General features: G+C 39.7%; 1 long non-coding RNA gene across 1 annotated transcript; it reads right to left on the bottom strand.

Moving 5' to 3' along the window:
* Positions 1 to 124: 124 nt before the first annotated feature.
* Positions 125 to 22,468, bottom strand: LOC137858161 (uncharacterized). Its single transcript, XR_011097533.1, has 4 exons — positions 21,641 to 22,468; positions 13,535 to 13,658; positions 3,984 to 4,045; positions 125 to 3,308 (listed from the first exon to the last, which is right to left on the bottom strand). It is a non-coding gene; the product is annotated as an uncharacterized lncRNA (long non-coding RNA).
* Positions 22,469 to 22,472: the final 4 nt, after the last annotated feature.

Below are 22,472 nucleotides of genomic sequence, written 5' to 3' on the forward strand. Positions count from 1 at the left end.
TAGTAACTCGTTATTTTGAATAGATTTCATTGATCTTTGAATAAAGATAAATGGTGGAGTTGGAAACCTTCTTTTCCCTTCTTACACTAAGGTAATAATACTAATTGAGGAACATGATCATTTTCCAAAAGTGTGCTATTTCTTTTTTATTCAAAAGAATGGTATAATAGTAACTAAGCTGACAAAGAAAAACATTGCAAAGCAATAAAGTTAAATTGCCAATGGAATCACTTTCTGAAAGAAGCATAAACAGTCAGGTGTTTCTAATTGCTTTTTTCAAAGTCAGGTAACAGAATAAATAATTTCTTTCATTAACCTAGCCAGTCCTACACTGCAGATTACACCTAACCAGAGGCTACTGTAAATATATATGTATGTTGATTTTATAGCTTACAAATGGCTGCACAGAAAGACAAGAAATAGTCTCCTCTACCCAAAGTTTTCTCATTTGCTTATCAAAACAATATGTGAAAAGTCAAACAATTGTCTTTAATGAGTTACTGGTTTAAAATTATTTCTAATGCTCCTGATATAGCAGCAAGTTAAACATGCATGCAAATAAAACAAAATGAAGTTTACTATAGATCTTGCTGAGATCACATTTCCATTCACCTATAATCCACTCCTTTGACCCAAATGGCCTCTTTCTAAACTGATTTTCTACAAACTATCTAAATACTTCTTTTTGAAGGAACTGTACCTGTAAGAAAATGAAGTTTCAGAGGCAAAGATTACACAGCACAGTAATATAAATTCTACACACACACACACACACACATATATATACACACAAAACCACATATATATACAGTCCTTCTGTGGACAACCCCAATGGCTGTGAAAATAGAAACCCCACTGTCATCACACCACTGGTAAATGTGCCACAGAGTAACCACAAGTCTCACCCCCTGATAATTTTTGGTGGAATATATGAAATGTGTACATAGTACTATTATAGTACTATCATGGTAATATTCGGGTATATATCATAGTAAAGCATGACCATTTGTCAGCACCCTGGTGACAAGCCATTCTACACTGTTAAATGGCTGTCACAACTGGACTATCTTTCCAATTCTTCCTTTTACCTTGCCACAAAATTCTCATCAAAGCATTTAGCAGAAAATGCTGTTCTGTGATTCTTTTTTCTTGGTAAAAAATGTTGATTTAAACAGGATTCCATTTTGAAAGGAAAAGAACCAACACAGTTTGATATGAGAATACCCCATTTCTTTCAGCATCTCCAGAGGGAAAAAAGTTCATAATTAATATATTTTTGTGTACATTTAAAAATTAAAAACAAAACAAAACAAAAACTACTAAAATTAACCTGAGAAAGTCAGCTTCTCTCTCGTGGAACAAATAAAAACAATATACATTTTATTCCCTTTGGGAATGAGAGAAAATTATGAAATACAATCAATGCATAGCTAGCCATGATAACTCCTACAAAGCAATAATTCACATAGATCCAAACATGATAATGCCAAATATGTGAAATAGGTGGTAAGAATTCACCACAAGAGCCAATGGAGAAGATAGATCTAGAGATCCCATGCAGTGCTGTCTGTGGAGCACAAAGGTACAGCTCTGACAGGACTGGCAATCCTCCCCATAGCAGCACTGTTCAAAGGCAGCTTTAGAGATTCCTGACCTTAGCTGGCTCCTGTGGAGGTGACACAGAGTCATCAGCATCCATCATATCATTCACACCTAGGCTAGATTATGAGCCCACCTGTAGAGAAGAGAGGATGAAGTACAGCAGAATCTCTGACAACATGGAAATCCTTCTTTGCTTTTCACTTGTCTGCTGCAAGCGATTAGTTTCTACATTAGGTCTCAGAAAAGTTGTAGGTAGAGGTAGATTAAATTCTGTATGTTATCAAGCCATGATATACCAATATCTATATGTAACAAATACTGTTCTTCAATGCATTTCAATTGGATTTAAAATATAAATTCAGTTCCAGCTATTTCAAGGCCTGAGGCAAAAGACATTTGGCCTTTCCTCTGTTCCACTACAATGCACTCATGCTGACCATTCAGCCACTGGCTTGTATAAACTGTCAGAAAGATATCCAGCAAATTACTGAAATACCATCACAATCAACATTGCATTAACAGTGATGTGCCTACAATTGCTAATTAAAGCTAGGAATTGTGCTCTGCCCAGCTTGCCCTCAGCACTGTCCAGCCTTGTCAAAGTATTTGCTCTTTTTGGGGGAACATGACACGGCATGGTAGGGTGAAAATGGCCTGCCACATGGTGCTCTGTGCACAAGGACAGACTTTCTCCTTCCTTTGACTTTTATAAGAAGGAGTTATCTCCCTTTCCACAGGAAGCAGAAGGTCAGGGAACATCTGCATCTAAATGGAAAAGAGTGCTGACACCAGGAGCAGCTCATAATTAGGGATTATTAGCCCAGCAATATGGAATGATTGATACAGAGTTAAAACTAATGACTTTAAAATGATTAGACCATTTTGTCATTTGTTGTTTACTCTGTCTATAGACACAAAAATCTGTTTACTTTAACCACTTAAGAGCTCTATATGATGCCATATGGGGTAGGAAGAGAGTACAAGCTGTGAATCTGTAATACAGTCTATGATATATGGTAAGCACGTAGGATATGTATGTTGAAACTGAAGAGAAAGCCTAGCATTTATTTAGGCAAGCAAGCTGCAGCACAACTGAGGATTGTTTTGACTGTTTATTTTAGAAATTCCTAAAACAGGAATTTCTACAGCAGATTTGAGTGCCACATCTGAAACCTGTAAGAGGTTTGAGATGAATTTACAATTTTCAATGGTTGCAAGAACTTTTTTTTATTCCATATTTGTTTTTGAAACAAAGTTCAGAAAATACTTAGAGACAAAGATATGAAATTAAAAAGATAAAAATCTTTTCTGGGTAAAACTATCTGAATGTGCATAAATGAGGTGATGCAAGGCTATCACCTCTGTTGGGAATCAAGAACCTAATTCACTACAGAACCTGATTCACTACAGAACAAGAGCACCCACTTGTAGCTTCACAGGCAGCAGGCCTTAATCACTTGCTTGAGATAAGTATGCTCTTAATATGCTTCACTGAATAGAGAGGGAAAAAAATGTACTTCTTCAAGTGCCATTCTAAATTAAATTTTCAGTAGAGACCTTTCGGCAATTGCAAGCAGCTCCTGAGTGAATGCAGAGTCAGAAGAACTGCTGGGAATCCCAGGCCTGATGGCAGCATCCCACAGGAAGGGGTCTCCAGCCCAGCAGCAGGAGAACAGTCAGAGGGAGATGGTCCGCCCAGGGCAGCCCTAGGGGAAGAAGGGAAGAGGCAGGGAGGGAACACAGAGCCATGCCATAAGCCATTCGTCATTGCTGCAGCCGCCTTGCAGGAGACAACCCTGTAATAGTAGCTGGCTAATTTCTTTAGAAATATCTCATTAGTCCCTCCCTTCCTGAGCTGCCTCTCTATTAAAATGTGATAAATGAATTCTGCCATTCCCAATTCCAGCCTGTCCCCTTGGTGAAATGAAGATGTGTCACACTGGCCAGGGCTCAAGACAGAGATAATTATACAGGGACCCGAGGAAGTATCTCAGTTGCAGACTGCAGCGCTGCTGTATCAGCTGTAGAGAGGGACTCCTCCATCCTTCCGAATGCTTGAGGAGACTCTGAGAAAGAGTAAGGGGGTGGAAAATACATGTTGCCTAGAGAAAACATCCTATATACATTCCCCGTGCAACACTTCATTGTAACCTAAATGTGACTGATTGGGAGAAATGGGTTCTGATCTTAGTGCTGAGTAGACCTTCCCATTTCAATTCCATGCTGTGTGCAGGGCTGTGCCTACTAAAGCTACCCAAAGGTGTATGCACTGGCAAGGACTCATGAGGGTTCCTGGCCACTCCAGCTGTGCAGAAGAGACGTGCTGAAGGTTTTCCACCAAGGCTTGGATCACCCAAGCAACTTCTGAGAGGACAACTTACCTGTGCACTGTGCAGGAGGCTTGATGAGGCAGTTGGCACAAAAGGAGATGGCTTCTGCATTTCTGAAGAAATAAAAGAGGATAGGTATTAAAACCTTCAGGCTAAGTTGCCTAAAACACTGAGATACAATAAGAAAAACACCATTCAAGATTAAAGATAACAGATTCTACCCTGTGTATAGAATTGTCCTTTCTACCTCTCACCTGGCAACATGTAATCTCTCTTTCTGGTAATAGAGGGGAAGTCATGACTGAAATTTCATCTTCTACTTTCCTTCCCCCAGTTGTATACACAGAAATGTACTTCTGACTCCCATCACACACACACACACACACACGCACTTCTGACTCCCATCACACACACACACACACACATACACACTGCTGACTTCTACCGGGTGTTTCATTTCTGGCAGGCAGCTTATGGGTCATAATGAATCTGAAAATTTGACTGATTTTTCGTTTAGCACTTTGCCCTCTTAAACACAGAGAGTATTTCAGAGCCTCTGCTACTTTTCACAGACAGATAAGTAATGCACTGATATCTCACCAGCTGCATTTGAATTCCGTTTTGTGCAAGACAAAAGCATTTTCTACATGTGCTGGATTTTAATTTGGTAAAGAAAGAAAAACAGAAAGTTATGAAATGAGTGATTTGAGAAAAAAATTGCCATATTTTATCCACCTTAACCTAAGTCAGTGACAGCATAAGTAAATCAACCATGCTTTTTCCCCTAATCTTTATACTCACTTCTTTTCTCAGAACAAGTACTACTTGAGATTAAAATTAAAAGATACATACTTTTATTTTTATTGCTTAAATGTATATGCTATGTTTCATCTCTATCAGAGAGGCAGGCACCTCAGAGAAGGTTTTGATATTTTCCATTGTTCCACAATGTAATAGGTGAGAAAAAATTAAAATAACACCAAATAAAATGCAAAATGCCATATGCGCTTGAATAATTCCAATTCCTGACACTTCCCACTCCCCAAACTTTGCCCTTAAGCAGAAGCAGAGTGTCATTCTGTGCATGTACACCATGACTAGTAGGCAGAGACATACCGTGTGTGTGAAACAGCATACACTGGCAGAATATCCCAAAGCAGAGTCTGCCCAGGAAACCTGGGCTTGTTGGACCCTGGTAGAATTAACAAGCAGCTTTCAAGAATCTGCTAAGAGAAACCAAACCAAACCAAACCAAACCAACAGGAAAAAAAAAAAAAAAAAAAAAAAAAAAAAAAAAAAAAAAGCACAAGCAAACGAAACAAACAAACAAAAAACAATAGCCCTGGTATCCCTCCTCCTTTCTGACCTCCTCTGTTATTATTATTTTGTTATATTGCATATATTCTTCCATAGGGAAAGAGTATTTTCACACTAACAAAGTTGCTGCAATAGAAAAAAAGATCAGCACGTGAAAAGCAGAAGTGAGGTCTCTGTGAGGGAGCTCAGGTGGGTGATTCATAGAAAGAAAGAAGAAAAACTTGTAAAGGTAAATGTCTCTCATCATCTCTCTGATACTCTCAAAGACATCTCTCCACCTGTCTGTTAGTCCTACTCATCGCATTTACCATCCAGACAGCTGCTTCAGAGAGCAAAGAGTAATTGTGCAGCTTGCAAAGAGTAACTGTACAGCTTGTCCAAGAATATACAAAGGTCAAACTCTCCCAAATATCCCCAAACTGGCTGGTTACTGCCTGACTGACTTGGGGTGACAGCAGACAGATCTCATTGCTGCAATCTGTAGAAGAGAAGACCTGGTCCGCAAGTCCCAGGGAAGGGAGGCAGAGGAAACAATGATATAATTTGTGAGCAAATATAAAACGTAAAACTGCATAAATGATACCCAACACTGAGAACAGGAAGGACACAACACAGTTAGAAGAAGAGTAGAAAAGAAGTATCAGACAAAAAGAAGTCAGTACCATGAAGATGACTCATCTTGCTTAGATCTTGCTCTCAAGATAACCCTTGAAATATGCACAGCCCAAACAAATAGTTCCAGTGGCTGAGAAATTATTGACCCGTGGTACTCAGATGCAAAGTTGAAGCAATGCTCTGCTGGTTTCAATTAAAGACTTGAAGATAGCTTCCATGCCCTTCAAAGTTAATAAAACGCTGGATTCTAGAAGAGCTCAACCTCATCACTGAATCTGTTCTAGACTGGATGAAATAGCCACTGTGGCCTGGAAATGAAATCTCCTTGTTTCAGTTTGCTAATTCCCAAGCTGCAGAGCTATTCACACTCCTTTCTGGCTTTTCTTTGATATTCTCTTTACAAAGTGCTACACAATATGGCTTCTCTATGGATATTTGAAGGACTTGTTATCTTTTTGAACATGCTCCAAACTGAGACCCATGTATTCACATTTACAAGAGAATGAAGTGTAAAGTGATGCATTACTGCAAAGGGTTCTCTAACTTGCATGTACATTCAGCTTGGAAGGGGCTGTATTCGGAGGTGTTCAAATGTAGCTGGCTTCTGAGTGCAGTTGGGAAGTTTGCAACAGACAGTTACTGTTTGATCTCTCCTTAACATGTCTTTTCTGTACTTAATAAAAGCAAAGCTATGTTAAGAATCTAGGTAGGTGATTTTTCAGTATACTGCTGCCTCTGTCAAAACTCTACAAGATCTGTACTTCTAGGTTCTCTTCTTGTATTAACATTCCTGGGTATACAGCATGACCCACAACTCAGTTTTAATTTAATGGTTTCACTCAATCACAGAATCAGAGAATCACAGAATAGCTTGGGTTGGAAGGGACCTTAAAAATCATCTAGTTCCATTTAGTTCATCTATATCCCTGTTTAAAAGGTTTCACCTAAAAGACATGCATACACAGAAAACTGCACAGAGATTCATTTATCTGTCTCAGGAGGATGAAAAGCCAAGAAAATGATGACAGAATATGAATCAGTACTTCTGGAGTGGCTGAATATTTCAAATCTGATTGCTGAAATGGCTGCAGGTGCCAATACCTTTATTCAAAAGAGAATCTGCACATTGCATTTGGGTTGTACATTTTGCTTTTATCCTCAGCTGCACAGAAAATATAATTGGAGAGGTGTGGAATTGAACACTTTTGATTCAAGCTTTTATAAGAATTCTCTATAAGAATTTGAGAGTTGTTTTTCCCATGTAGTGCAGTGGTCAAGAACATCCAAGTCATGCAACTCTCTTATCCTCCATTCCTGTGCAAGAGACCTGTGACACTGAGGAAGCATAAAGGAAAATGCTTATGACCAGAAAGCTCTCCCAGTGTTACGAACCCCCCTTTAAGTCACTATCATCACAAGCTGACTCTTGCCCTGGGCCTCGGGAAGTGATATTTCAGGGCTAGAGGTCATGACATAGAGGAGTTATGATGCACATTTTTCATTGTCACAGAGTCTATTAAGGTTTTTCAGCTAAGTAGTGGAATTAGCACAGCCCATGTGACTGACATCTGAATTTAGGCTGGTACTCTTTACGAAGTAAATGCAAGGTGGTTTATCAACATTGCAGTAAGATTACAGAGGGTGCGTGACATGAGCATACCTTGACATGTCAAAGGAAATCCCTTGATTTCCATTTTTTTGCCCAGAAATTGCATCAATATTTATAAGCAGTTCCATTTTTTATTATCCTAAAATATTGTGACTAATATGGTCATGTTGATTTTGTTCTACCTCCATGCCTCCCTATGCTGTCATGGAATAAAATTTAATCCTCAAGTGGGCATGAGAACAGAGAACGGGCAGTGAATTAGAGGAGAATTTCAAAACAAACAAACAAACAAGCTGATGTTCTGCTACATTTGTCATTCTTACTCTTCAAATATATGCATATGCAAGTACTAGAAATGATAAGTAGATCCTGAATAGAAAGAAACCTTACATATGTATATGTATGTATGTGTACATTTATATTATAAGCAAAGCTGCCATCATTTGCACTCCGTCCTGGGTGGAGGTCTAAGTTGTGGCCAATCCCACTCCAGGACAGGCTGCAGCTATTACCACCTTGAGAAATTACCATTTCCACAACCACTAACACATTTTTCCAATTAGTTTGAGGGAGGAAATGAGACATTTTTCTTCTTTAATGCCTCTCTCTTCTCCTCTCCTTGCCCATCCATTTTATGCTTCCTGATGGTGCTCAGGAGGCCGTCCGGTTCCCTCCAGCACACTTCCTGCTTCCACCCAGCAGGAATAAACTGTTACTGCTTTGTTTGAAATGATTCCTGAGAAGTCTGATTCCTCTCACCAAAATGTGAATAATTGTAGCATTTGACTCTTGGCTTCCTCCTCAGGGATCCTTCTGAGTTAAACAGTTATTGAATTTATCCTGACAAGGATTGCCAAAGAAAACTTTATTTGAAGGACAGAGGGGGGAAAAAACTGTTTGCTGTGCTGAAAAAAAAAAAAAAAAAAAAAAAAAAAGTCTGAAATACTATAAAGGGAGAGAAAAAGTCCTGTAATGGAAGGTGGAAATCTGGGACAGACAAATCAGGCCATAAAGTGTAAGATAAACACAGCAGTGGGAAGCAGGAAAGCATACCCTGGGCCAAACATACCAAGGGAGACTGTTACACACACTGACCTCAGATGTCATATACAACATGTATCTGCAAACCACCTCATACTTCAAAGTCCCACATTACCCTAAGCTCAACAAGTCCATGCTGGAAGGGAAGAGGGCCTGAGAAACCCTGTTAAATGTTCAGTGTATGAATCTAAGACACAGGTATCTTTAAGCCTATGTCTTTCATTTCTGAACTAAGGCCACTGCCTTTTCCATTTTAAACACAAAGAACATGGTTCTAAATCATAAAAATAAGGGTTAATTTGTTCAGCACATCTGTTCAAGTGCATGCCTTTTAACCACACCATGCCTTTTTACCTCCAGACTGATGAAGATGAAAAAAAAAAATAAAAACAAAACAAAAAAAAAAAAAATCAAAGAAGCAACAAAGCTCTGAGAAAGGGAGCTTGACTCTCTTTTGGCCCATGCACCATGAAGTAACTAACAAGATTCCTTGAATAACAGCTAAAGTGCTAGTGATTTCCATCAAGACATGTGACTTTAAATTTCACCTTCACTTACAAGTACAGAGTTCAGATGTGATTTTCATCCCTTCTTGCTTCCAGTTGAACAAGACAAGCAAAAGTACATGAGAGAAAGTTGCTCTTCAGGTGTTCCAGCAACACTTGTCTGTACAAGGTGTCAGAGATTTTACTACAAAGTCTGCTTTCCATTAGATTTTTGGCTTGGTTGTGAAATTGGTAGGTGGTCCCCTACACTGAGTAACGTCACACTTTGGCTTGCACATAAGCTGAGTGACACCTGCCAACAGTAATGACGGAGTAGCACAAGCCTGCTAGAGGATCCCTTTTTTCAGGTGAGATGGTCAAACAGTAGCAGGTAACATACAATCTTCTTGTTACAAGTGACTGGGAAGTGCAAGGCTTTCACCTGTATCTCAGTAGCCCATCTTTCTGGGTGTTTGCTATTAAATCAGTTACAAAATGTGCATATATACAACACAGAATCACAGAATCACACAGAATCACAGAATTTCTAGGTTGGAAGAGATCATTGAGTCCAACCTCTGACCTAACACTAACAAGTCCTTCACTAAACCATATCATTAAGCTCTACATCTAAAAGTCTTTTAAAGACCTCCAGGGATGGTGACTCCACCACTTCCCTGGGCAGCCCGTTCCAATGCCTCACAGCCATTTCGGTAAAGAAGTTCTTCCTAACATCCAACCTAAAATTCCCCTGGTGCAACTTAAGCCCATTCCCCCTCGTCCTGTCACCAGGCAAGTGGGAGAACAGACCAACCCCCACCTCTCTACAGCCTCCTTTAATGTACTTATAAAGAGCAATAAGGTCGCCCCTGAGCCTCTTCTTCTCCAGGCTGAACAAGCCCAGCTCCCTCAGCCGCTCCTCGTAAGACTTGTTCTCCAGACCCCTCACCAGCTTTGGCAACACCTCTCAGCTTTTGCAGGAATACTGTGATTCTTATATACATTCATACAGTAGCCATGAATGGGAGGTACCCTACTGAGATACTTCAGACCCAAATCACCACAAGATGTGAATGGCTCACAAACTGATTGCAGTATGCATCTTCACAATTCTCTAGTAACAGGAAGAAACACCACTGCCACCCTGGAACTTAGTCTAATGAGAGAGCAACAAATCAAGCATGGGCACAATCATCTGCCCCTTTCTATGTACTAGAATATCAGATCTCTCCCCACACCCTGTTTGCAAGCATGCACAAGAACCCTGACCAATAACACCTGGGTCTCTGCTGGCAGTCAGATATGTTGTGTGATAAGAACCAAACCAACCTGGTGTACTCATTACCAGGAGAGCTGCCAAGTTCACCATTGCCCTGCTCTGTTCTCATGGCTTTCCAGAGACCCGACCTGGGCCACTATCTTCAAATCAATGTCCTTCCCCCTGCACTCACAAATGAGCCACTATGAAGAGTTATATTTGTGCATCAGGAACACTGGCGATGGTGGTCAGAAAATGGAGGCCTTTGGGCTACTAAGAGAAAGAAGGGAGGTAGGAAGATGGTGAACCAGATTTTGGCAGTCTGGTGGTAGGAGTCATATGAAATCAAGATCAAACCTTTTCAAAAAATCATTTTGTTATGTACAAGGGCTATACTCTGCTGATAATCAGGTGATTTCCACAGAATAATCTTCCAGAACATCCTTTATAATTTGGAGTTTCGTTTCCATGTTCACCTGTGAGAATGAGTTAGTGTGCCAAAGTGGGCAAGGGATTAGGTCTCATCTATGTCCCTGGTGAGTTTAGAGAATTCGTGTTAGGAACACCCTCTTACCTCCCAGATATCCATGAATGAGAAGCACCTCTTTTACCAAATATGTGTGTTAAATGTTACTGTAAACTCTACTAACCAGGGTTGGCAGACGTCACCCTGGCAGCTGCAGGTGCATATTCTGTCTTTTTCCATGCTAGAGGTTGCCTTTGGAAGTGTCGTCCCTTCCTACTGCATCAGAAGAGAACAACTGATCATTGTCTGCAGATTAATCCAATGTATGTAATTATGCACAGCATCAGTTGATATACGCAGTATCTCATGAAACCTCCCAGCTGCCCACTTCTGTTAGGTTTGGCAGACTGTGCACAAACACTGATTTGATAAAATACAGAACTGCCATAATACATGGATCCTGGCACTTGTGGGCCACCTCTGCTGTAACCTACTCCCTATGTAGCCTTCTTCCTGTATGGCTCAGCTCTGTGTTCCAAGGATTCAAGGCCCAACTCTGATCTGACATGTCTGTGTCACCTTGGCTTGGACTTCTCAGCAACGTCTGGAAACAGCCATGAGAATGGCTGTAAAACAGAGCCCTGCAGAATAAGAAAGCTAGAATTACAGACAGAAGTGGGATTGTTGAGACATGGACTGCAGGTAGTTCAGAAATTTAAGAAGAAAAACACCAACATGAAAAGTTATAAAATCCTTAGGGGAAAAAAAAGAGGGAAATGGCATCTCATCAACACATAGGACTGGCTTCAGGGAGCCACAGGAGCTGGCCCTTCTCCTGCAGACTGATGTCTGCTTAGACAGGAAAAATGCTTTTGGTCCTTTCTCAGGGTGGAGAGCATGCTGACATTTAGCCTAGTACCTCTGTAAACCCTATCTATCTCTTATGTGTGTTATCCATAAATATTTCTGTATATCTTGCTTGTAGAGTATTTTTGATCTCAAGTAAGGTGCCAAAAAAAAGTGTCTCAAAGAGGGAAGGTTGCATTGTTCGGGGTATCAGTAAGGCACTCAGAGATACATGCCACACATTGGCAGATATACATGGAAGTAAACCAAGCATTAGCACTTTGAACTTTTTAAGTGGATGGTAAAATCTTCCTAACCCAGGATTTTTACCCAGTATCTCTTTGTTATTTTTATGTACAGCCACAGTGCACAAATCACATATTTACTCTTGGGCCACTATCAAGACTGAGAACAGAGATGCACAATACATTCAGAATTTAAGGTCAAAATCTGTTTGCAGTGAACCAATACTGTTATGTAAGCAAATACAGTATTTTTGAGAATGAACACTACTTTCTTAAGGAAGAAAAAAAGAGGTAAGACACAGGGCAACTGTCACTCTAATGTACCCACATTCATCAGATGGAATTATCTCAGTCATTTGGGATAACATCATAATACAGCACTGTCAGAGGATCAGTGTCTGCTGTTCTGACAATAAATGCTTTGGCTGTTATGTAGCAGCAGGAGATGATCATCTGCCTCAGATACGTTAATGCCTTAGTCCATTCTCATTATCCCTCAACTCATAAAAACATTAGAGCTCTCCTCACGGCAACACTCATGGTGAAGTATCTGTGGGAGACAGAGGTGCACATGGGGCATGGTGGCAGAGAGAGGCAGGCACTGTTTCGTATGTCAGTAGGGAAACTACTTAGTCACATATGCCTAACGCATGTGGTAAATGTTGCTATAAATGTATTTCAGTAAGTAATTTTCCAAATATCTGCATGTTTTCTTCTTGTAAGATAAATGACAGTGTGCTTCCTGGAAAGCTCAAGCCTACTCAAAGCTTCCCCTTTATCATTCTTGTACATCTTCTCCATTGGAAATTTCTTGTACCAGCAGCCTTCAAGCAAATATCCCTGTGCTGCAGTTGTCTGTATGTACACGGAGGATCACAACCAGCTGTTAGCTGTGGAGGGCACATGTGATGTAGGGTAGGCATATAAACACTTGCCAATTCATTATGGTACCTGCCAGCTTGCTTTCATGTAATTCTCCAAAAACGATACTTCAAGATGTCCCTGGATAACCACTGTATATATTCAACAGAAACCCACAGAAACATTAAATGTTAGCCTCTGTACAAGCTTGGAAATGTTGTTACTGTCAGTACATACTGTTGGTAATTCCAGCAATAAAAGAAATAAAATCAACATGGTATTTAATGAGCTTTTGCCTTGTACAAACATATTGGAATGCAGATAGTGGACATGGAGAAGTATGTGAGACAAGCCACAAGCCTGCAAGCCCGTGGCAACCCACTTGGGGTTTCTGACTTTGATGGAATGTAATGAGAGCTTGGCAGCTTTGGCCAAGTGTCCAAGTGCTCTTGTAATTGCTTCACAACCCCCCAGTCAATCTGCCACAAATGTGTGTCTGGAGCAGCAGAGTCCCAAAGCTAAAGCAACAGGGTTGATGTTAAGTCAAAATTGATTTTCACAGCTTCTGGCTATGCTGACCCTCTTTCTTGCAGCCAAGACTCAATGCCCTACCAATAAAAAGTACTAAAATTCATCTTCAAAGTGATAATACAAACTGAAGGAAAAATGCCAGCACAGTAGACCCTCAGCATCTTTAAAGAACACAACTTGCTTGACAGACTCCATGTTACTCAGCTAATGGTCTCTTAATAGTCATTCTCCTGTATTTATGTTATGGAATACAGAGTCCAATTATAAGTTGTCAAACATCATGACAGTCATCTTGAGTTCAACAGTTTCATTTACAGATTTGATTCACCTTACGTGAAGCATCTGGGTATCCTCTGGATCATGTAGTCTGAAGCAATGTTGAATCTAGGCTTCTTATTATTGGTCCATCCCTCCTCCCAGAATGATAAAATGGAGATTGTCCAGGCCTCTTCCTTTAAAAGACAGACAGAGATTATGCAATATGAGAAGAGATGAGGGAGAACTGGTATAGGATGGGGCGGGCAAGAAGAGCAAGGCTTGCTGGTCCCCCAAGAGCATGGTGGTTATCTCTGTGAAAAGTCACCAGCCTACCAGGGGCCACTTAGTCCCTCTCAGCAGGGACATTTTCAGGCATCAAGCACAGGCAACACAAGAAGCTGGATTATGTTGTTGTCAACAAGTGTTGCATTAGCAATTGCCAGTTTTTTATGTTCCTTCTTTTGATCCCGAATGGATGTGTTTCTAACTCATCTGGAAGCACTGTTGAGAAGTAGCTGAGTATTATTTCAAGTCCATGTAATATCATTGACCAATGAATTTTTGTTGCCATATGAGGATGCTTAAGTTAGTGACATAAACACAGGCTGACTAAGGTGCAGATATAAGCAGAAGACCTGACAGACAACTAAGCTTGCTTATTTGGGTCCATAGAGTTCACAATTCACAAGTCATCCTCATTTGAAAATTAATTTTATTTTCTACTGTTAATTTTCAGTCAGAACACTTCTGTTTTCCTGCTGTGGCCACAGTAAAACTATATGCCGGCAGAGGGGAAAAGGCAGGAACACATGTCATAAGGGTACTAGGAACTGCAGCAGCACTGACTTGTTTCTGCTTAAGCTGCCATAGACATACATATGGTTACATACACAGCTTCACCTAATCGCTGTACTACAGTCTTAGATCAAATTTTAAAACATTCCCCACTGAAGTGGAAATCCCCCTTCTGCTCACCAGCACCAACAGGCCTCAGACTGCCTGACAGAGAACACATACTTTAGAGAAATGAAAATGTTTGTACACTTGAACATTTGATGAAACTATGCAAATATAGACCTTTAACTCTTGCGATCATTTCCATTTCAGAGCTTTATTAAGGGAAAAATTTATTCTTAAAAATGAATACAGAATGCAATGTAGCATATTGGGTTGATAGATGAAGGTATCTGAGCCTGTCATAGGTGTTCAGTCTGTGCTCTGCTCCTGGTGCATTTTGTACCTAAATAATTGGGGGGGGGGGGAAATCACAGATTTTTCATGGTAGGAGAATGTGAGACTGCTTAACTCTAGAATGTGAGACAGCTTAACTCTTCCTTTTTCAGAGGAAGAATACTGAGAGAAAGAAATAAGACTGAACTGCAGAAATAAGATTGAAAAGCAGAAGAAGCTGCTTTTTATCAATAGAAAACCAGTATATACGGTCTGTAAAGCCTCTGTGTACTTAATAATTAAAGACGCCATTCTCTGTACAAATCACTATGCTATCTTTCTTTCTGCTAATATGACCTCTTTCCACATACAATATGTTTATTAAAGTAACATAATTGACCTGAATACATTAACCGGCCAAGGTAGGAACTTCTTTCTTTTTAAACTGATCTCAATTTCCACAGATAAATCTGCACCTGAGTTGTACATAAGTTTCTCTTGATGCTTGTCATTCACAAGATGTGGTGGGTTACTTGAATCTCATGGCATTCTTTCTGATCCCTGACTGAGTGAAATTGTTTAAATACAAGATAAAGGAATATAGAAAAATTGCTATGCACACACATGCTCTTACACACAACCACATCAATGACACTACCAATAATCATTGTAAGAGCAGCCTTTCTTCAGACATCCAGCTGCCTGAAAATTCATGAAAAGTGAGAAGTGATGCGAGTGAGCTAACCTGCCGTTGAGTTTGAACACTTGTGACCCATCTGCCTTGAGTGGCATTGCATTTAACAGTCTCTCGATCTCATCATTTTCTAACATGCTTATCACTGTGATATGCAAACCATTTTGGCATACTGCATTGCTGTGGAGTGAGTACATTCCTTGTTATGAAAGCCTTGCTGACATTTACATTTTTGCACTGAGTGGAATAAGCAGGAACATTAATAGCCAGATCCTAGTCAGGACATAACAGGAGAGGAAATCCCTCTTCTTACTAGGTTCAGCTCTCTGGGAATTCATTAATTTCTTCCAAACCTAACCTGAAGCCCAAGCAGCTACTTGAGGCTTGTAACAAAAATGGTTTGCAAATAATGACCCAGTTCTCCCTTTTCAACTTCTGGACCAAGTATAAGTGTGAGTGAATGTTGTTTCCTACCTCTTTTGGCATAGCATGGCACTACAAATCAGAACTTTCCTACTCCCTGTCTAAGCCCTCTTGTAGGCTACTGGCAACAGGAATAAGAATCCTAGGACTCTTTACATAATTTCTCATAATGTCAAAGGAGCATTAACAGAGACAGAAATTGTAATGGACTATTCTTTTCCAGCTGTGACGGAAGCCTATATATCCTCTTGATGCATTAACTGTGGAGCAAGAGGATACTAAAGAAATCCATGAATTACAACTGTCAGAATGAAGCTGCTTTTCGGAATCACAGAATCACACAGAATCACAGAATTTTCTAGGTTGGAAGAGACCTCAAGATCATCGAGTCCAACCTCTGACCTTAAACTAACAGTCCCCACTAAACCATATCCCTAAGCTCTACATCTAAACGTCTTTTGAAGACTTCCAGGGATGGTGACTCCACCACCTCCCTGGGCAGCCCGTTCCAAAGCCTCACAACCCTTTCAGTAAAGAAATTCTTCCTAACATCTAACCTAAAACTCCCCTGGCGTAACTTTAGCCCATTCCCCCTCGTCCTGTCACCAGGCACATGGGAGAACAGGCCAACCCCCACCTCGCTACAGCCTCCTTTAATGTACTTATACAGAGCAATAAGGTCACCCCTGAGCCTCCTCTTCTCTAGGCTGAACAAGCCCAGCTCCTTCAGCCGCTCCTCGTAGGACTTGCTCTCCAGGCCCCTCACCAGCTTCGTCGCCCTTCTTTGGACCCGCTCAAGTACCTCGATGTCCTTCTTGTAGCGAGGGGCCCAAAACTGAACACAGTACTCGAGGTGCGGCCTCACCAGAGCCGAGTACAGGGGGACGATCACCTCCCTAGCCCTGCTGGTCACAGTGTTTCTGATACAAGCCAGGATGCCGTTGGCCTTCTTGGCCACCAGAGCACACTGCTGGCTCATATTCAGCCGACTGTCCACCATCACTCCCAGGTCCTTCTCTGCCTGGCAGCTCTCCAACCATTCCTCTCCCAGCCTGTAGTTCTGCTTGGGGTTATTGCGCCCCAGGTGCAGGACCCGGCACTTGGCCTTGTTGAACTTCATGCAGTTGGCCTCAGCCCATCGGTGCAATGGGAAATGAAATGGCACATCACTAAATGGGAAATGAAATGGCACATCACTAAAAGTGGCCAGACTAGCTAGGCCAGAAAAATAAATTACTCAAACCTTCTTCACAAACCAACTGGGCTATGTACAGGGCTTTAGCAGGTTGGGAGACACTAAAAATAGGGAATGTGCATTAGGGCTGCTGGTGCATCACAGCTTCTATGCTCCATCAGGATTGGTCCCTGCACAAGACTCCCTACTGTATTGGGAAGTCCAGTTTTAAATAGGCCAAGTGATGGGGCTGCTGGTGAATCATTTGGGGAAATGATTTTACAGTCCTAGTAAATCTTACCATTAAGAGTTATTTCTAAACTTCATACTGAATTTTCACAGGCCTTCACCTTCATACACGAAAGTAAGTGAACTTGCTTTTTTTCTTTTCTTTCTTCTGCAAATAGCAGTCAAAACAAGGAGTAGAGATTGTAAAATCTTTATACGAAGGCTTTGGGGATTCTTTTTTTTTTTTTTTTTAATCTCTAAACCAACAGAAATGGAGGAATTGTGTCTGACCATCTCCACTCTGTCATCTCTGCCTTCAAAGTTTAGCAAAGCTATTGCACATTTTATCCCCATTTTCTAAATGATGCTGCTGTCAGCAGCCCCTTACTTCTTTAACCCACTGTTATCAACACAGCTTGGCTTTAATATCCAAATAATTATTTATTCCCAAAGCTCTGGGTCTTCATCAAATACCATTCAAATCCTTCTTAAAGACTTATTTTCTTGTAAGACCGTAAACCATTATCTTCATCATCATATGGCATGTACGTAATTGGATATGACACACAGATCTATAGCATCCCAAGTAAACACCTCCCCAGGGACCTTCCCATGCAGTTTTCCTGTTTGTATGCACTGATTTTAAATTCTCCTATGTGCAGCTTCTCGTTATTTGCTACTTGCAGGGGCCCAATAGGAACAGACTTTTACTACAAATGGATGCATCCAACTTGTTGTATAAGCAACCAGTATTTGTCATGGGTGTCATGTTTGTCTCATTTCTTCTGTCTTCTAGAAGGGTAAAAGTCACAAGCGACAATAAACCAGATATTTCAGTTGTAACTGGCAGAAGAGTCTTTGCATTTCATGATCAGAATCTCTCTTCCCTTCCTGTTATTAAGAATACAAAAGATAATGATCTGCCTGTTGGGGAATATTAAACTGTTGTCACCCAAAAGTATCTGGTCTTACATGTGTGCTATACTCTCCATCTTTCTGTGTCTTCTCTCTCTGCGCCCAAGGAATGTGTTTTGTGACTCCAGTGAAGTGAAACCCAAAGTGTCAGATGGAGGGGGAAGCAACACTGCCACCTACTCAGAAAGGCATATCTGAGCCTTCATTTAAAATTTGTCAGCAAACATGAAAGCTTCTCCATCATTTTGCAACTTTTCCTCCTGTACCTTTCTCAGTTGTTCTGTTCTGCTCATTTTCATGCACTTCTTTCAGTGAAATTGGCAATGACTTTAAAATAATATATCTATTTGATGTTTTGTGCTGTTGTAACACAAGAACAGATGGTAGCAGAGACTAACACAAGACCTTTGAAGTCACTTCTGTAAAAGAAAAAAAAGGAGGGGGGGGGGGGTAAAAATCCTGTTAAAATCACCAGGGAGAAGAGAGGAAGGGAGGGGAGCAGAGGGGATCCTATAATCTGCCTCTAAAATAGATTGTTCACTGTAGTAGCACGTTTGCATTGTATTACCAATAGTTTCATGGTGGGCAAAGCTAAATGATCTCTGATTTGACACAGACTAAAAGCAAGAGTTACCATGGCTCAGATAATTTGTAGGAGCTTGTTCAGCTGCACTAAGTCATGAGTTTAAATTCCAACACAGATTAGCTAATTCAATTCAACATTTTAATGCACACAGTTGTGTTGGACTAGAACAGAACAGAGGGAAAGGAGTTCTGTTGACCTCTATGACTTATCATAGATTGTTGATCTATGATAAATACCTTTAAAATTGTCTGCTTAATTTCTTATACTGTGCACTACAGCTCAGAAACCGTTGATCGTAAGACAGATTCCCATTTTATTATCTGAATCTAGCAAGAATATTATCACTACAGAAAAAAACAAAACAAAACAAAAAAAAAACACAACACTATCTAACAAAAAAATTACATTTGCGCTACATATAGTCTGATTATTCTTCCTGTATACCCATGCTCATTTCTGCCATATTATTCTGAAGTGACTTCTTCTCAACCTTATTTCTAGTTATAAGTATCATTTTAGACCTGGGAAGCTTCCCATTCCAAATTTCAATGAATCAAATAACTTTCTACGAGAACTTATATCTAAAAGAAGAAGCATTTTCTGATCAATGGAAGATTTGTATTGGATCAGCTGTGTATCGGTGTCATAACTTCTCAGCCCTAAACTGTGATGAGGTGACATATCAGACCTTACTCTGTGGATAACCATAAGGCTGCTAGGCATAACAGGTACACTAAAAAAGAAACCTCAGAAACTGACAGTCTGGGAGTAGCTCTCTGAGAGAGAGACCAAAAAGTGTATAAAGTATCATGCCATAAAGACCTTTTCTTTCCATCTTTGGAATGACCTAAAAGAACATAACCTTCATAGATAATTTGATTGTATTATTATTGTTTTGATTTCCCCAAAATAAATTATTTTGCAGAAGATATTTAATCACACACAGTGACCCAAGATGCTCCACTTTCACTCCCTGTCAACTAATCTGCACTCGTATTACCAGCAAATACAACTATTTGCACCTGACCAGAAGAGAAAAATGATGCTTGAGATCCTCAGAGGTCACTTTCTTTGAACTTTACCAACAGAGATCTAGGGAAACAAATGTAAAGCAACAAATAACGTCCAAATTCCACAGAAAAACTCATGAATAGGTAACCTCCAGGTAACTAATGACTTCCAGGTGCACATCTCCAACTAGCTCATCCTTAATTAATTAGCCAGCTGGCCTGGTTTGTCAGCAGCAGTAGAATGTTACAAGCACAACTTCAAGTTGGGTTGTTTGGTTGATCTTTCAGCTCTCAGATCAGAGAAAGCAGGCAAACTACGGCTATGGAAAGTGCATGTCCTGCAAATTCAGTCATGTTAAAATCCAGTTACATAATAAATTGAGCATTATACTTTAAAAGTACAGCAATATTTTTGGTCAAAGACAAATGCACTACTTTCATCTTTTTGTCTCAGTAATCAGAACAAGGAATACAGAAATTACAATAAAAGTAATGGAATATCTTTCAATAAAAATAAAATCTCCCTGCAGACAACTCAATTTTGTTTAGAATGTGATTAATGAGAACATTTGTTGAGTATCTTCCTTGCATAGTTTTTTTTCTTTCGTTTTAAATGTTCACATTGTGATACAAGCTGAAACTAGAATGAAGTGATTACCACATTCACTAACATTAGCAATGATCCACTAAGAACAGAAAAATATTACAGATCTTGCAAGTAAATGTTTTCTAGGATCCACTGCAACACAACCATCTGAAATCAGAACAGAGAAGAAGCAGAAGTGCAATCAAAGTTTTTGGAGCATCCATGCTCATTACTGAAAAGGGAGCATGTTGTTTAGAATTATCAGTCACTGGACATCAGTGATTTATCTCCAGCCACAAATCAGAAACAAAGCAGGACCAGTCAGTTAGTAAAATGAGTTTGCTTAAGTATGAAGGATGCAGCTGGGTAGCATTAGAAACAAGAGAATGCAAAAGACTCATGTTTCAGCTTGTTTGAGACAACTAGAGCACTTTAAATATGGGAGATGGAAACATTTTTAGATTATTTAACCCTTCAGGGTTTCATTCCTTTCAGTAAATAGCTAAGAGGAAAGAAAAAGCGGACTTTGAGCTAAACAGTATATATGACAGTTGTTTTGTGTTTTTAGCAAAACTTCCCATCAAAACAGAGACCTGGTTGTTCTATTTCTCCCAAGGTTTCTGGTAAAGCAAATACCCTTTACTACTTATGGTTTTATTTTGGTCTGAAATAAATTTCAACAGCTTCTCTTAAATAAAGCATATTTTTGTTAAAGATTCATTCCAGAAAGGAATATAGTAGTGCTTTTCAGAAATAAAATTTAAAAAATAATAATAAAATCCACCACTGTCCTTAGTTATTTTTTACAGGAGTTATTTTTTCCTATTGCTCAATTTTTTTTTTACTTTTTTTTTTTCCTTTTTCTTTTTCTGGCTTCACTTAATGCTTTCTGACTCTCATTATGTTTTTTTTCCACTAGATTAAAAAACCCTTTACCAACAGGCATTTTCTTCTCATGAAGGTACTTGCAAGCTGCAATCAAGTCAGTCGTTTAGGAAAAAGTAAAGAGAATGAGCTCTTAAGTCTCTTGATATAAGGTTTTTCTCCAGCACTTTAGTTATTTTTCAATGTTCTCTTTAAAACATAGACACTCTGGCTAGACTCAATACTCAGGTGTTGGCTCTTACTACACTGTGTACAGAGTAAATCCTTCCCTAATCCTACTTGCTACACCTTCTCACATTTCCAGGGTCTGAGCTTCTACCCCCAGAGCATTCTGGGAGTCTCATGTCACATTGCTTTTCAACTCTTAAGCCATGTGTCTTTGCCTGTGTCACTACTTTCCTGGGAACAGGTCCTGATTCTGTAACCTTCGCATGTATTCAGTTTCCTAGAGACAGAGCACTGACTTAGCTTATTTGAATTTTTGTCTCTTGGGAATGATACTGACCAGGTAATCCAGACCACTTCTCATGACTGTCCTCTTCTTTCTGGTGTTTACCATCAATCAGTCAGCATTTGTGTCATCTTTAAATTTGAAATCATCGAGGATTTAATATTTACTGCTGGAAGATTGAAAAAAAATGCAGTTGGCTTATATCTAGTGCTGATCGTCACACAAGTCTAACAGATATCATCTAAATACAGATATAAGCTATAGGTGGGATAGTGACAAGATAAAGTGTCCTACTATTCCCTTAAGAATGGAGTGGAGGCAAGGGAGAAGGAGTTTATTTTAATCCATAGGAATCATGTCTTAAATGTGTTTTGATTTCAAAGCCTAAGTAAGCCAAAAGGAAACAAAAAAAAAAAAAAAAAGGAAAAAAAGTAACTAATTTTTTTCTTGTGTATCTCATTACCTCATGAAATTTCTCATGAAGTTTCCTCTCTATCAATGATTCTGAGTTCCTGGAGGGTTTGAAAAATTCTTTCAGTCAATATTTTACCTCTTGCATGTTTTCCACGAACATCTGAATCAGAATCCCAATTGTTCTCTCTCTCTCCTCTTCAGGCATCAGAAATCCGAATACATGTTCTGTACCCTGTTGCACAGGGATGCTTTGTATAACAGAGCAATGTGTCATATGAATTAGAGACAGTAATTGGAGGATGTACCAGCTCGTTAGAATGAGAAACTGTGTATCTTCCGTTAATCTTGAGAGTCTACAACTCAGTGGTTATTCTTATTGGAGGTAGCTTGAAAGCAAAGGTAATTATGTATGGAAATTGTAATGTTTTTGGAATAAAATGTCTCAATTCATAGTGAAGATTTTGTAACTCCT

This window comes from Anas acuta, chromosome 5 (genome assembly GCF_963932015.1).
Source record: "Anas acuta chromosome 5, bAnaAcu1.1, whole genome shotgun sequence".
In the NCBI taxonomy this organism is placed as follows: Eukaryota; Metazoa; Chordata; class Aves; order Anseriformes; family Anatidae; genus Anas; species Anas acuta.